This window comes from Columba livia, chromosome 9 (genome assembly GCF_036013475.1).
Source record: "Columba livia isolate bColLiv1 breed racing homer chromosome 9, bColLiv1.pat.W.v2, whole genome shotgun sequence".
Lineage (NCBI taxonomy): Eukaryota > Metazoa > Chordata > Aves > Columbiformes > Columbidae > Columba > Columba livia.
The window spans coordinates 25,652,620-25,666,972 of record NC_088610.1 but is presented as its reverse complement, the minus strand read 5'-3'; the positions used below and the strand labels follow the sequence as shown (position 1 = coordinate 25,666,972).

The 14,353-nt window shown below is 44.4% G+C and overlaps 1 protein-coding gene across 25 annotated transcripts in view; it reads left to right on the top strand.

Moving 5' to 3' along the window:
• Window positions 1-6,123: 6,123 nt before the first annotated feature.
• The window catches only part of PER2 (period circadian regulator 2), a 50,535-nt gene continuing 42,305 nt past the window's right edge, over window positions 6,124-14,353 (top strand). For 14 of the 25 annotated variants that reach the window (XM_065074370.1, XM_065074366.1, XM_065074355.1 and 11 more), the window contains exon 1: window positions 6,769-6,961. The gene's annotated coding sequence lies outside the window, so the exon portion shown is untranslated. Of the gene's footprint in view, window positions 6,636-6,768; window positions 6,962-14,353 lie in introns of those variants that run through there. The other 11 variants (XM_065074375.1, XM_065074377.1, XM_065074376.1 and 8 more) reach the window with 3 other exon arrangements.

The window sequence follows — 14,353 nt, the reverse complement described above, 5'->3', positions numbered from 1 at the left end:
ATTTATTAAAGTTAAAATAATTTCTGATTGCTTACCAGAAATTTCTGATTTATTTATGGACACAATCTGTAAAATTTTATTTACTGAAGTATCTCAAAGTGACTTTGTCTGGGAGGGGCTTCTGCAGTGCCTGAAAGGCTTATTAAAATCGCCACTTTGTTTTCCAATAGTGTGGCCAGGTATGTCAGGCTGCTTTTCAGGGCAGATGCTCTTGCTGAAGCAAACTCAGCCAGCCAGTATACACCCTCTCCTGAAAACAAAACCAAGCTTCCACTGACTTCAGTAGTTGCAATGTTCAGTTCAAAACAGCTCATGTCTGAATGAGAAGCTAGAAAACTGAGGCAAAAAAACAGTAATGGGAAACCCAATCTGAAAATGAAGTGGTTTTAATTAAGAGACAGTCTTTCAAATGATACAGAAAGAGGCTCGCTGTTATTTAAAATTTGGCTCTGCCTTCCTCACCAACTATAAATCACAGACCTCTAATTCGTATTCTTAGAAGGAATGTCTGATTGTCTGGCTTAAGTTATGCCTATGACTGGAATGAGGAGAGCTGTAGGTGTGTTGGAACAGATTCTAGCTGTTAGTTAGCTAGCTACTTAGTATCCAACTTCTTACAAATGTTTCTGTTATCTGCTAATGTTATAATCTGTTTCTTAAAATTGAGAACAACATAAGGAAGAAGTGTGGCTCTGGATTCATAGTAGCTAAAAACAGCAGCATGACTCAGTGGCTCATTTTTGGGAGTTTACCTGGGAACAGGAAAGAGTGTAGATCCAATCCTGTACCAAGACTTAGTTCAACATTTTACGTAATGATATTTAATAAAAATTGCATAAATGCTCATGGACGAGGAAGCCAGTACCCATATCTTGTCTCTCTGTCCTTATTCTATTTTTAAAGAAAGGTGTGTCTATCACTCCATTTTTGTAAGAGACTGATAATGCTTCACTCTACTTAAGTGAGACCAAAAGGTGATCATAAATGTCATGGAGGTCAGTAAACTGACTCAGGTCAGTAAATACAGAGTTTAAACCAATTCCAAGAGCGTGACAGAAATCAGTGGTTGCAGGGAGCCAAGAGTTAGGATACACTGTGTTACAGGCCTGGCAACAGGTCATAGACCCAGATGCTTAGGTTAATGTTGATGAATCCAGGTGTCTCAAGGACATCTGCTATATGTGGCCATGTTTAATCCAGAGAGAAGTGTGCCTCGGGTATCAAAAGTTGTGGAAATGTTATTCTGCTGTCTCATTGCCTTGAAAAGAGCTTTCCCATGCCCTGTCCGTGTCATGCATGGACTCGGAAATGTACTTGCTCACCAAGGGATCAGATTTAGCCGTTTAACAGGCAGAAAACTAAGAAAGCTTTCTGACAGGTCAACAAATTGAACTAGCTTGAGTACCACAGTGGGCAAAGGGAATGATCAAGACCATACCCCCATGAGTACATGGTTGGTAGTGGTGGCAGGGATGGGGTGAAGAGCAGCACTGTCCCACCTTGATGAAAGCAAAATGTTAGATCAGCTCAGAAACCTTGTGAAAGCTGTCTTTGGCATCCAAGTCTGGACGGATTTGAATGCTGAACCCCAGCCTGATGTAGTCTCTTTCAGGGCAGAAGAAGGTGTGTAAATCCAACACAGTATGCAGGAATGAGAAGACATTTTTGTTTGTTTGTTTGGCTTCTCTTACTAGTTCTCTTATGCTCGTCTAACAATATGATCATTTCATTTTAAGAGTCTAACTCTGTACTTCCATGTACAATAGGTCTTGGACCCTCTGTTCCAACCCAAAAGTGTTCTTCCATCCTGTTTTGTCTTGGCTTTTGTGCACGAGCAGCCATGATGTCATCCAACCAAAAACTTCTTCATGGGATGTTTTTGGTCAAATTAGTTTCCTAATCTGGTTGATGGTACAGCTGCATAATCTCTAACTCAGTGGAGGTAGTATGACTGACCCTTTTGATGGATGTGTCAGGTCTTTGGTCACCTTAGGTAGACTGTGAAATCACAAACTAGGTCTATGAGATCCACAGGAAACTTAAACCCCCCTTTCAACACTGTGGATTCAACTTCAGGCTCTCTTCAGCCTTCTGTGAGGCTGACTGCAAAAAATCAATTGCTCATACACACTAAACAGCAGGGTCACAGACTCGTAGTGCTCAGAGCAGTATTTTGCTTCTGAAATCACGTTAACAGACTTGGGGATCAGCACTTGTAGTTACAGTGATGAGATACATGCCTTCCATTTTGTATCCTTCTAGTAATTTTGAAACCAAACAATTCCAGGCTTCTTTACATGTCACTTTTCAAGATATTTGGAACTTCAAATTACACTGAAGTTACCAACAGAAACTGAATTTAATAACTAGAAAACAGAAGGAATGGGGACAGAATGGAAAACTGCATTCCCCAGAACTCTTTAGGAATATCTTTAGGAAGGGTTTTCTGACAGCCATACACCTTTGCAAAGGACTTCTGAGCTGCTGCACTTCTCAGGAACTTGCTGTTCAGTTGGGAGTTCTTTATCTTGGTTAAATTTCTTTAAAATTTTAATCAAAGACTTTCCAATACTGTATAGATATTGCTATCTTTCTGCTTGTTAAAGTTTTACAGTTTTCTCCTATGCTGTGTAGTGCTTTTAGAAAAACCTGTCCATATATTCACTGGCAATGAGGAAACTGGTTCTTTTCCTTCTCTCATCCTTTGTACAGACAGTAACAGTGATGCCTTTTGCTCATTAGCAAAAAAGCCTTTCCGGATCTTTGCAAGAATCAATGACTGTTAGCATCATTGTAAATGATGAGGAATTAGACTTAGGAAATGAAGAATTGAACGTGGGCTCCAGCTGCAAAATATTGATTTTTTTTTTTTTTTTTTGAACCATATACAGTTCCATCAGCGCTGTTGTACAACTTGTAACAGGTCACGTCTGCAAATGGACAAGTGGATAGCAAAACATAGTTACTTGAAAAAGATAAGCTTTATTTTTTAACAGTAAGCAAACCCAAGCAAGCAATCATCAGGCAGATTTTCAGGAAGTCTCAAATGATTTTTTTTTAAACATTGAAAGACTTTATTTCACCCCCCACCACTCATATGGATACTGTCAATATGTTGCTGCTTATCAGACCAATTAAAACACTTTATTTGAGCAAAAATTGTTTTTTTAAAGTATGCTGGGAAAAGATTCAGCATTCAGTGTGTGTGTCTGGCAGGAGAAGTTCTGCTGATTTGGAAAAGTGTGAGAGGCAGGGTGAGTTTCATTAAAAAACAAACAAACAAACAAACAAAACAAAAAACAACAAAACAACCAAAACCTTTTCTATATTACTTTTTTCAAATAAAATCCTTGCGGTAAAAAACAGACAAACAAACAAAACCACACAAAAGAGGGGGGCAAGAAAAGAAGGCCTAGCTCTACCAATCCATCTTTTGTGATTTCAGAAAAAAAGCTAGGCAGGAATGAGATTCAATAGCATGAGGAGGCTATGTATTAGCAGTGCAGTTTGAGAATACTATAATAGTTGTACAGTTCAAAGAAAACGGCAAGGCCCAAACCTGCCTGCTTATGAATGGACCCTGCTTAAGAAGACCTGCCATCTTCCATGCTCTTTCACACAGAACGGTATTTGCTTTGCAAAACCAAAGGGGAAAGCCAGGTAGAATTTAAAGCAGGACAGTGCCCCACCTCACCGACCAAAAACTCCTTTGGATGAATGTTACTGTGAGATGTGGTGTGTTACATGCTGAAACAGATGTACATCAAGAGTTTGCCTTAAACAGGAATGATCTTTTCTCACCATGTTCCAAGAGTTACAACTGAATACAAAAAAATAAACAAAGCTGGAAAAATCCAAAATAATTTTAATGTTTTTGTTATGATCTTTGTGTTCTTTAAAACTTTGTGTACACACACAAGCATATTTTACCCATGCTGTTATTAAAACTCTTATGCTATAGCTGCTTACTAGGTAGAGTGACCTTAAAATCCAAACAAACAATTTTTTCCAGTAGCATTTTGCAACCATTTTCTTTTGCTTTGTTTCTTAGCAGATGAGCCATTTTGTCAGTAGTAATATCCACTCCTCTAGAAGCCACGTGCCTGCCTTCTTGTTATCTCATACTGGTTGCCTGGAATAACTTGTACCTGTATACATGATTGTACCTCTCAGAAAATAAGCACAATAGAAAAATTTGGACTGAACTGGTTCAAGATGTTTTCCCCTGTTTTGGTAAGTGAAATGGAAAGCTACAAACACTAAAAAGTGGCAGGAATAGAACCTAAAAATTATTCCTCTAAGCTTCACCAAAGTAACTTTCAGTATCCTTTTAAAATAAGCAGAAGTCAAGTAATGCCTCTGGTAGTTACTGGGATGGTAAAGGTACTGGCTTTTTCTGGTGGTGGTGATTACTCTTTGCCTGCTAGAACTGGCATGCTCTGCTACAGTGATGAATGTGTCTCCTGTTCTGTTTGTTCTGGAAACTGATCCAGCCCTGGTGCAGAGCTACAGTTTGCCTCCAGCTCCTCATGCCTGCACTCTTATGGGGTGTGTTGGAGGGGAACCTCAAAGTTTTGCCTTGGTTGCAGTACCTTATTTAAAATCTGTGGTAAGAGAGCCCTTAGCACACAGCCAGAGATAAGTATTTTTTGGCACATGCCATGAAAACAACATCCCATGGGAGCCAACAATGTAATTCTACATCACTCCAACCCAACCAACCCTAAAGCAGAGAACTTAAACAGAAAAGAAGATGAAATTTTGCATATGGAGTCCTAACAGCAACAGTAAGTTGACTACATGGAGAATATCTAATTAGGATTAGTCTCTAAATTAGACTCCTCAGAGGACTGCAAACTAAGAATGGGATCCTGATAAGCTGACTTGAGCATCACAACAAATCCAGTTGCAGAACCTAGTCCTAATGCTTCCGCTGTCCACCCCCTCTCCTTTCCAGGAGTTATTCTACAGTACTTTACTCACAGGCTGTTTCTGTAACAGTCACAGCTTAAATATCTAGGTACCTAATGGACTTATCTGTAACACCGCAGTGAGGGAGGGAAGCAGCATTAACCTCATTTTGCAGATAAACAGTGGAAGCCCTGATGCCTCTCTACTGTGTTACATCCTATGGAGCAATTCCACGTATGCAGTGAGTGTAAACATGCTGTTGCACCAGAGTGCTGTATTCACACCAAGACTGACAGAGCTTTGGCATGTCCTCTATTTCTCCTTTGCATAGCCATGTATGACTATGAAGACGAAGCTCAGAATATGGAGACGTTATCGTTAATTTCTCAGCTACTGATTGGTCTGCACAGCCTTGGAACACACGGAGACTGGAGCAGTGCAGCTCAACATGCTGAACTATTTAAGAGGGGGTAATCTCACTGCTGAACCGTAGCAACTCAAATCTCAGGTTCTCTCTCACAGATCAGGATGGTGCAGGGGCCTGAACAATGTCACAAGCAAATTTTAAATTTTTTTTACCATATGATGAGAAATGTCAATACTCTCTGAATGTCTCACCTGAACAGAAGGGGAAAAGATATAATGTTTTGGAATAAACACGAAAAGTTGGTTCTTGTACAGGGTGTTTCAAAAAGATGTATCTAATTTCAAAGATGCATGGAATTCAAATTGGGTCCATTTTTTCAAATGCCCTGTACATTTTGAAGGGAAAATAGTCATATGGTAATTACTGTATGAGGAACTAGTTTTGCAGAGAGCAGCACTCACCTTTAATGTTTTGGAAACTCTTAGTTTAGCCATTTTTGTAGTAATTCAAACTGATGTGAACTGGATGGTGCTGGAGAAACGTGAAGCTTTATGTTCGCCTGTCCTGTGCTTTGGTTTGTAACCCAGCAACTTGTGAACACTACATGGGGTCAGTTTCGAAACTTGAGGGTGTGCACCCAGCACGGCTGGCAATACCAGGAAACGGGATACAGGCGCTTCTCCCTTATGTAAGCGCACCGGGGCCCCGGCAGGCCATTGGCTGGCCCGGCAGAGCAATCCCCGGAGGCTCCAGCTGCTGCTTCCACACCGCCAGCAGCGCGGCAACATCCCGCTGCCCGGGAGCGCGAGGCTCTGCAGCCTGGGCTGTTTTCCCTCTCCCACCAGGCCGTTAACGGCGACGGCGCTCGGGAACCTCTCCCAGAGCGGCCTTTTCCTGCCGACAGGGCGTGAGCGCTTCCTGACTGCCCTCGGATGGCACTCGGCGGGCGGCCCGGCCGCCCCTCTTCCACCTTTCCGCCGCCGAGGGGGCCGCGAGGCAGCCGGCCGCTGTGCGGGGACTGTGCGCGCCGCTCCCGGCCAACGCTTCTTCTCTCAGCGGGGCCGAGCGTGCGGCGCGACCGTTAACGGCCGGGCCGCGCGCTGCGCTCCGCCTCGGCTGCCGAGCGCGCGGCCGGCCGCCAACGGTCCCCCCCGCGCCGGCCCAGCGGGCAAGCGCGCGCTGACGTCACGGGTGGCTCTGAAGAGGCGGGGCGGAGCCACTTCCCCCGGCGTGATGTAACCTCTGCCCTCGTCGGCCCTTCGGTCCGGCAGCGGAGGAGCGGCGCAGGCGAAGGGGAGCGGCCGGGGGCTGCGGCGGGAGGCAGCGCAGCGCGGCACCGTGCCGTGCCGTGCCGGCGGTGAGTGCTCCGCTAGTCGCGCGGGGACGCGTCTGCGGCGGGGAAGGAGGTAGGGGGGAGGGGCGGGCTGGCGGGGCTAGCTCGGAGGCGATTGTGGCTGCCGGTGGAAACATGGTGCCACACGTGAGGCTTATGTAAAGTGAGCGGCGTGCGGCGCCGCCAATGGGAGAGGCGTGCGTTCCGCCCTCGCCCCTGTCCCCCGCTGGCGTCACATGCCCGCGGCCAATGGCCGTGCGGGCAGGGCGGGCTCTCCGGGCTCAGTCACGTTTCTGCCTGTATGAAGTCGGTGCCGGGCTGCGCCAGGCTGGCTGGACGCGGTGTGCGTGGTGAGTCGGGCTCCGCTGGGCGCTCTCCCACGACCGGTCGGGACTCGGGGGCCGCTGGTGGGGCGGGAGGGGGCGGTGCGCGGCAGCCGTAGGGGGCAAGAGGGGCTCCTCCGCCTTCCCCGCTCGCTGGGCCGAGGTTACGTAACCCCCGCGCCGGGGCTCTCCCGTTGCTGGGGAGACGGGATGGGGCCGCCGGTGGGGCGGGCAGCGCCCTAGGGGTCGGGCCCGTCGGGGAGGGGGCGGCTGGGGCTCCTTTCAAGCTGGGGAGGGGGCGGCCGTGACATTGCCCCTCCACCTCAGACCGTAGCGGGGGAAGAGGGCGCCGGCTTTGAATCCCTCCTCAGACCGGGCCCCGGGGTGGGTGCTCTGGAGGGGAGTGTGGCACGTCCCCCGCCCATCTCAGACCGGGACGGGGTGTCTGGGGGTGGGAGACACAGACCCCTCAACTCAAGCGGGGCAGGAGCCGAGTGCTCCGAGGGGCGGCTGTGCCACGCCAGCGCCGCCTCCCCTGCCCCTGTGGGGCTTGGCCGGGGTGCCGAGGGACGGTGGTGCCACCAACTTCAGAGCGGGAGCGGGGCGGCTGTGCCCCGCGTCCGGGACGGCGTGGTGCCGCGGCGAGGCGGCGGTCGGGCCGGTGTGGAGGAGGAGGAGTGCGGCGGGGTGGCTGTGGCTTCCCCGCCCCGCGGCCGGTGGGGGCCCGGTGGCGGCGGGGCCGGTCCCTCGGCGCTGCCGCGGGGCTCCGCTCTGGCGTCCCTGGCGGCCGCGGTTGCAGGGCGCGGGCTGCGGCCTCATCTGTGCGAAAGGTCAGCTCTGGGGTTGGGAAGGAGCGAAAATAGGCGCGGGGAGCACATGTGTCCCGGTCCGGTGAGCATGGACTGCGGCCCCGCACTCCGCCGTTCCCCCGAGGGGACAGTGCTGTACGCAGCTGTCTGAGTGGCTTTTTTCACATGAGGAACTGTGTGGCAGTGAGTAGTGGAATCTCAGTGTGCTGCTGAGATGGGTGAGCTACAGGTAGAGTAGGCAACAGGTGTGATGGATTTTTTTTTTTTTCTGTGTTGCCCGTGGTTGCAAGAACGCTTTAGTTTCTTAGATCTTGTGTTTGTGTTGCTGTTGTCATTAGTTGCATGCTATTACCTGCATGATTACAAAACAGTTTATGTAAGTACAGTTTCATGCAAATAGATGAGCAGTATGGTAACAATCAAGCTGATACTTTACAACTGACTTTTTGTAATAGGTTAGGATAGGGTGCAGCATTTCTCTGTGTAGTACAGGAGCTTAAAAAGCCCTCAGAGAGGTCAGTATGAGCTCTCTGGTACTTGGAAACTGAAGCACTTTGTAATTGTATTCTAATGAAACAGTAACTTGGCTGAGATAATGCACGTGAAGGATATTGGAGAAACATGTTGGCTTATGTTTTTAGGCTGTGAGGTGTCTTTTTCTTTTCCAGATGTAAGACTCTGAGGTTTTCTGTCTCGTACATCTGAGACTGAATACCCACTGCTTATATATTTACAAGTAAAGGGGGAAAGGTGGAAAGGTGCCTCATTCTGCGATGATTATAGTGGAAAGATTGGTCAAGTCAAAAGTAAAGAGCTGGTTTTGTATAGTGAGAAACTCTTTCAAGTTGTCAGTATCATTTTAACTATGGAGCTTGTTTACAGATCACAGTTAATCTTGGCTAGTTAAGGTTTGTCAAAACTGCAGCTGTCTTTTGGAGCTGGCTTTTGCTTATTGTCAAGGTGAAATTCCAATTAATCCCAATGATGGCAGTGAGGAATATCTATTTGAATGCAAATGATTAGTTTTAGCAATGTGGGGCTGTTGATAAAACTTGATGTCAAGCTGACGGTCTTGATGGTGTGGCCCTATTCCATAAACAGATCCCATTGTATATTAGATGATTTGAGGGGATTGCACTTGATGAAACTCAAACTTTCATACCTTCTAGAGTGCCTCAGTGTCCGTATGTGTCCTTGATCTTCTCAGCCTTGGGTACAGTGCTTTACACAGTGGCTGTTGAATACAAAATTTGTGAGCAGGGCCTAGAATTCAATTCACGTTAGAGAGAGTGCCCACATTGTTGCACTGTAACATCAAGTTCCTTCTTGCTTGTCTGTGTTTGCATGCTCTTGTGATTTTTCTTTTTGCCCTTTCTTACTGAAACTTGTATTATTTCTTCAAAGTGAGGAAGTTTCACTAGAGAACTGGACTGTGTTGTTGGTTCATCCAAGGCTTACTGTTAGCCTTCTGACTGGGGCACTGTCCTGAGGTGTGGAGCTCTTGTTCTGGACTGTGGAGGTTACTTACCTTGCTAGCAAGACATAATGGAAAAAAGAGGGCCTTTGGTCTAGAGTAGAAGAAAAAAGCTATTCCCTTCAGTTTGGGTGGGTTTTTGTCAGTTTCAGGTGTTTACTTCAAGGCAGAAAGGAGAATGCTTTAGTTGGGTAGTTGGCATAAGTGTCCAACACTGTGCAGTCCAAGAGCGTGGCCTGTCCTGCACTGCGAAGAAGTATAGTTCAGCTTGATATAGTCCAGAAGGTAAAGACATGGAAAGCAGGATTTTGGCTTTTGTGCGCTTTCTTCAGGTTCCGCAAGTTTTCTGGTTTCAGTTATGATCCAAAGACTACATGGTTTTGCTGGGCTTTTTTATTTGTCTGTTAGTGTGACTTGTTGTAGGCTTCCTATATTTATTCTAACACATCAATGCGGTCTGTGAAAATCTAAGTAATCTTCATTTTTATAGCTCACTCTTATTTCTTTTATTTTATTTTTATTCCTTATTCCATGGAGAGACATTAAAGAGATAGAATATTGTGGCAGCTTTTGGAATAATACCTTTTCCACTTTTTTCCCCACAGTCATGAGATTAAAGTATGTATCAACTCAGTTCATCAAATAAGCCTACTTGAGCCTGTCCCTGGACAATGCATTTTTATAGTAATAAATTTCCAATGTGAAGAATCACATTTTTTGAGTAAACTGAGATTTTGATGGTGTTCAGCCATAGTATGAGAATAGAATGAAATGGGGAAACTGATTGCAAGTAGAGTTCTGGATTTTTCCTCTACCTCAGGCTTTATTATGACCAGGAAGTGTTTGGTTTAGATATAGACTGATAAACCAATTTTCTTTTTCCTGGCTTCTTGCCACACCCTTATTTCTCTGACATCTTTACACTATTAAAATGTGCTTTATTGCAGATAAGCATTTTTTAACCCCTTAAAGTATAAGCACATGAATGAGTTACTGTGGGATGAGGTATACCTGGTGTGGTTTAAAAGCAAGTAGACTACAGCTAGCCAGTAGAACAAGTACGTTATCAGTAGTCTAGATCAACTGTACTGTTTTATATAGGATTGCTATAGCTGGCCTATCTTAAAAGGGAACATCATGTTCATAGCAGGGTGTTATGTAATACTTGGCGTGAATGTCCCATAGACACTGTATTATACTCATAACGTTACCACATCATAATTACTAGATAATCAGGTGTTTCAGAAAATGAATTTTTGTGTCCAGTTTTGGTTGCATGGCCTGGAATTCCTCTATGAGGATGGTAGGTTACAGAGATTTTTAACTGTCTTGCTGCATTCACACTTACCACATCCAGTTACGTCCCTATTGTGTGAGTTTTGAAATGCTTCAATATTTATTATGTTAACCCAGCTTGTCAGGCACTGAGCAGCAAATGGGTCAATTAATAGCTGTAGTATTCTTTGTGATGTGGTTTTATTACTCTGAAGGGCTTTGGATTGCTTTAGGGTACAGATGAGGTTTGATGCAGAAAATGGTGGTCTTGAACGTAATGCCACTGATGTTTTGTGTACTGTGTAAAAGGTATTTGTCACCTCTCTTGCTTTAACTGCTGCCTTAAACTTAACTACTGCTATGGTGGGGGCCAGGCTGTTAATGTTGCATGTGTCATTGGTAGTAAGACAAACCCTTTGGTTGTTAGTTGGTGGTTAGTAAATAGAACTCCACCTTCTGACACAGAGCTTTTCTGGGGATCATTTCTTTTTAGCTACACGTGGGATACTTCCTTCTCTGAAGTATGTTTAAAGAACATGGGAAAAGCGAAGGCATCTGTCAAAACCAACTTCATGGGCTAATGGTTTTTAACCCCAGCCTGTTTCTGGGATTTCGTGTGGCTTTGTGAAATAAGAGTGATAGAGAAGACCAAAATTAAGAAGGATCAGATGGTTTGGGTGTGTCTGCAAAGGCTGTGGAGGGGCTCTGAAGCTACTCTTTAGAGCTCGTTCTGTTCACACTGACAGTGAGCCAGCAACCATATGTAGTAGGAAAGCAGTCGAACACATGGGAATCCACATGCCAGAGCATACGCATGGTGATCTGGTACTCTATTAAGTGGCTTAGTAGATCACCAGGCATACTTGTGCAGCCTGCTTGTGCTCTGCCTGCCAGCAGTGCTGGAACATGGGTAGATAAGGCTTCTGTGATTCTGGTTTGTATTTCTAAGGTTTTCCTGATGAGGTCTTTATGTCTGAGTGCCTGTGCCAACTTCTGTCAGTCCAGTGCAGAGTCCTCCTGGTCTTCTCCTGTGTAGCTTCATCTAAGTGTTCCTGCTCTGGCAGGGGGATTGGACTAGATGATCTCTTGAGGTCCTTCCAATCCCTAACATTCTGTGATTCTCTCCTTCTTGAAGAGTCCCGAGGGACAGCAGCAGAATACTAAGTTTCATGCAAGTTGCACAGCCAGTGCATATTTTCCCTGCTTATCCACATAGACAAGTGTGGTTATGTGAGTTTTTGTGTGTGTGTGTGTTTGAAAGCTATTGTAAGGTCAACTAAAGTGTTTGTACAGATGTTTTCAGCTGCTGCTGACGTACTGCTGAAGTAGTGATAATTTTAGAGGAGATTTCTGATTTCTCTGACTTTTGGTGGTCTGATTTAGACAACTTTGTTTGTAGGGCACAATAAGAAGTTAGGCTAAATTTACCTTTCTCTAGATATATGATTATGGAGTATGGTTTTCCTTTTATCTTCATTTTCTCCCAGTAGAAAGCAAAACCTTATTGGGTGGTGCTGAAGGGGTAGCGACTCAGCATGCTCTTTACATGACAAGTGGACTGAAATACACAGAAGGCATGTTTCTTGGGGCAGGAGTACAAAGTTATTCTGCAGATTGTGTGAGTAGGCTGCAGAAGTTTGGTGCAAGCAGTACTGATGTACATCCTGAAAAGATGTGATGGTGGGGAAGAGAGCTCATTTGTATGTCAAAATGTCTGGAGAAGACTTTAAAATTTTGCTTCTGGCTGGTTTTGAGTGTGCCATGTTAATTCTTAATGCTTAATTTTTCATATAGATAGGAATTTCCTTGTGTAGATGGCTTTTAAAAGTAGAACTGGCTTTTTAAAAGAAGAACTAAAGCTATACTGCCTTTCAGACTTCCTGTCCTAAAACAGAAGCTGTTAATAACACCTGTAATTTTTCATAGTCAAAGCTTAGTGAGACAAGATGAAGTGGTGAGGATGTCCAGTACTTCTCTTTTTACTTCATTTTGCTTTCTATGTTCCTTATTATTTGCAGCTTTTGTATCTTTGTGTTTTTTGTGCTTGACCTTATGTCATGGTTTAACCCCAGCTGGCAACTAAGCATCACGCAGCCACTCGCTACCTCCCTCCTGGTGCAATGTGGTAAAGAATCGGAAAAGTGAGAAAACTCATGGGTTGAGGCAAGACAGTTTAACGGGTAAAGCAAAAGCCACGCAAGCAAAGCAAAACAAGGAATTCATTCACTCCTTCCATGGGCAGGCAGGTTCAGTCTCTCAGGGAAAGCCAGACTCCGTCATGTGCTTGTTGGAGATGCTGACAAATATTAAAGTTGAAATATGATGTTTTAGATACTTTAAATCTAGTTTCACCTGTGATAAGGGTGAAATATATGTCTACATGGGGGGGACATGATAATTTTTTTCTACTTTCTGTGACAAGACTGCCTCAAATGTATCCTTTTTGTTATTTTGTTTAAAAGGACAAGGATTGACACATGCAAATATCAAAGAGTTCTGACTACTCATCTGCTTATTTGCAGTTCCACTCAGGAATAGTGTTTTCTGTTTACAAAGACAACTATCTCTTTAAATTCACATCTAATACAAAGGATTTTAGTTCACCTTTAAGAAGGTATGTATGGAAGGAAGGATGTCTAGAAATTAGCAAGGGGCGGGTAAAGGAGACTGTGTTTAGCTTCTTCACAGGATGTCTTGGCACAGTCTGCAATAACCTTATCTGCCAGGGCTATATGTCTGTGCTTGCTTTTTTATTTTTTTCTCTTTATGGCAAATACCCAAGCTGTTGGCAATTAAATTTAGCTCTGGGGCATAGTTTATTATTCAAGGTGAAGGATTAGACTTGAGAAAGACAGTTTCCCTTGGCTCTTGGGGTGATCAGTCCAGATCCACTGTGGAGACTTGAGCACAGGTGGTGGGCTTAACAAAACAATAATTATCTGAAAGGGTAAAATAAGCTTTGCTTCTGGTCTGTCAGAAAAGAGAACAATTCTTGGTAGATGGTGGAGGAGTGGCTCTAACTGCTTTTTTTGGGGGGGAGTGAGGGAGGAAGTGGAGATTACTTTGGCACTTGGCTTCTTTGTTTGTTTGTTTGTTCTTGGCTGTTCACAGGAAAGCAAATGATGAATTGGGAGCTGGCCCAGGTTGGTCAGCACAGCATAGGTGAAATTGACCCGGCATGAGGTGAACTTGATAAGTTCAACAGCATACCGGTGCTGTGCTATTCACAGTAAAACTGAGTTGACTTTGTCCTGTTACCTCAGGCTAACTTTTTGCTATTAATTACTCCGTGGGGAGAATAGGCAGCTTTAAAAACAACAAAACCAATCTAAAAGTGGAAGGAAATTAAATTACAGTGGTACTGTGGGTGCTTCAGGAATAGAAGTGACTGGTGACGTTAGTTTAGGTCCTTTTAGGAATCATCACTTGAGGCCTGCAGGTTTATTTTTCCTGTTTGGCCCTCTGGGACATAGCTAGGGATGCTTCTTTTTCCCTTTTTACATTTTTTTATCTGCTAAGACTAACTGGGAATTTGTACTTCAGTGGTGAAATGTTTTAAGATTGTAATCTGTGGAAGAAGAAACATAACTTGAATTAAATATATGATCCCAAATTTTATTCTAGATAACGCTCATTTTTCTTAAACTTTCTCAGATGAGTGAATGGTTGATTTTGAGGAATGCTGTTTTGTTATCTGTATTATCTAAACAGTGTGCTAACAATAAATTAAGATAATGGAGATTGAATTTTTGGGATTTCTTACATTTAGAAAAGAAACGGAATTCAGTGAGTAGTTACTCTGTGCATTGCTCAAGGAACCAATTTAGAAGTTAGGTTACAATAATAGTAAATATATCAGTA